A 2500-nucleotide genomic window follows, 5' to 3' on the forward strand; every position below is an offset into this window, starting at 1 on the left:
TTTTATGGCTTGTAAATTCATACAATGGTCCCCTAAGCCTTCACGTGAAGTTTCGTTGCAAGATGACTCGTTTTCTATTTTTCACGATTTTCGAAACTTTTTGCGGTTCGGGATTTTTTAGAATTTTTTTAGAAGGAGTTTTCCCCCCAAATTTTGTGGACGTGATCCTTCTATTTTTTTTGGCATGCACAAAAAAATTCAGCTAAAAACTCGAACCGGAGAAGATTTCGTGACCGTTTGAAAAAAGTGTCCCCATTTCAGACACTTCAACGGCTACTGGCAGCAAACCTGTAAAATCTCAAACGCTCTTTAAGGGGGTGTGAGTTCTCAGAGGTTTGATGAGGGATAGGGGGCCAACACAAGGGCCAAGCACCAGCACCCATCGCACGTCATGTGCGCACACCCCCCCGGCCCCCCTCCCAATCGCCGGAACCCCAATGCCGCCGGTCAGGTTCTCCGGCGGTACTCCGGCGATGCTCCGGCGATGCTCCGGCGATGCTGTCCCGAGTGAAAAAAATGCGGCACCAGCACATGCTGGAGCCAAGCATGGGCACCGTGGCTCAAAATCGAACTTCGGCCAAGGCCTCGACCATCAATGGCACATGATGACGCATGGTGATGGCACATGCATCGACCATCATCGGCATAGGCTGCCCTTCGGTACGGGCACTTGCCTCGACCGCCATCGGCACAAGCTGGGCCCTGGTGTGGGTTGTTGCCTCGATCACCAGCGGCACATGCTGAGCCTTGGTGCGGGCGGTTGCCTCGAGCACCATCCGCAGACCCTGGGCCCTGGTGCGGCCGGTTGCCCCGATAACCATCGGCACACGCTGGGCCCTGGAGCGGCCGGTTGCCTCGATCACCATCGGCAAAAGCTGGGCCCTGGTGCGGGCGCTTGCCTCGACCACCATCGGCACACGCTCGGCCCTGGTGCGGTCGGTTGCCTCGAGCACCATCGGCACACGCTGGGCCCTGGTGCGGCAGGTTACCTCGACCACCATCGGCACACGCTGGGCCCTGGTGCGGGCGCTTGCCTCGAGCACCATCGGCACACGCTGGGCCCTGGTGCGGGCGCTTGCCTCGACCACCATCGGCACACGCTGGGCCCTGGTGCGGGCGCTTGCCTCGACCACCATCGGCACACGCTGGGCCCTGGTGCGGCAGGTTGCCTCGAGCACCATCGGCACACGCTGGGCCCTGGTGCGGTCGGTTGCCTCGAGCACCATCGGCACACGCTGGGCCCTGGTGCGGGCGCTTGCCTCGACCACCATCGGCACACGCTGGGCCCTGGTGCGGCAGGTTGCCTCGAGCACCATCGGCACACGCTGGGCCCTGGTGCGGTCGGTTGCCTCGATCACCATCGGCACACGCTGGGCCCTGGTGCGGGCGGTTGCCTCGACCACCATCGGCACACGCTGGGCCCTGGTGCGGCAGCTTGCCTCGAGCACCATCGGCACACGCTCGGCCCTGGTGCGGTCGGTTGCCTCGAGCACCATCGGCACACGCTGGGCCCTGGTGCGCCAGGTTGCCTCGACCACCATCGGCACACGCTGGGCCCTGGTGCGGGCGCTTGCCTCGACCACCATCGGCACACGCTCGGCCCTGGTGCGGTCGGTTGCCTCGAGCACCATCGGCACACGCTGGGCCCTGGTGCGGCAGGTTGCCTCGACCACCATCGGCACACGCTGGGCCCTGGTGCGGGCGCTTGCCTCGACCACCATCGGCACACGCTCGGCCCTGGTGCGGCAGGTTGCCTCGAGCACCATCGGCACACGCTGGGCCCTGGTGCGGGCGGTTGCCTCGACCACCATCGGCACACGCTGGGCCCTGGTGCGGGCGCTTGCCTCGACCACCATCGGCACACGCTGGGCCCTGGTGCGGGCGCTTGCCTCGAGCACCATCGGCACACGCTGGGCCCTGGTGCGGCAGGTTGCCTCGAGCACCATCGGCACACGCTGGGCCCTGGTGCGGTCGGTTGCCTCGAGCACCATCGGCACACGCTGGGCGCTGGTGCGGGCGCTTGCCTCGACCACCATCGGCACACGCTGGGCCCTGGTGCGGCAGGTTGCCTCGATCACCATCGGCACACGCTGGGCCCTGGTGCGACAGGTTGCCTCGAGCACCATCGGCACACTATCGGCCCTGGTGCGGGCGGTTGCCTCGACCACCATCGGCACACGCTGGGCCCTGGTGCGGGCGCTTGCCTCGAGCACCATCGGCACACGCTGGGCCCTGGTGCGGGCGGTTGCCTCGAGCACCATCGGCACACGCTGGGCCCTGGTGGGTTTAGGCACATCTTCAAATTTCTGCCGTGCCAATGCCATTTTTATGGCTTGTAAATTCATACAATGGTCCCCTAAGCCTTCACGTGAAGTTTCGTTGGAAGATGACTCGTTTTCTATTTTTCACGATTTTCGAAACTTTTTGCGGTTCGGGATTTTTTAAAATTTTTTTATAAGGATTTTTGGCCCCAAATTTTGTAGGCATGATCCTTCTATTT

Source organism: Durio zibethinus, unplaced genomic scaffold (assembly GCF_047325235.1).
Source record: "Durio zibethinus cultivar Kanyao isolate XHJ-2024 unplaced genomic scaffold, ASM4732523v1 HiC_scaffold_3, whole genome shotgun sequence".
In the NCBI taxonomy this organism is placed as follows: Eukaryota; Viridiplantae; Streptophyta; class Magnoliopsida; order Malvales; family Malvaceae; genus Durio; species Durio zibethinus.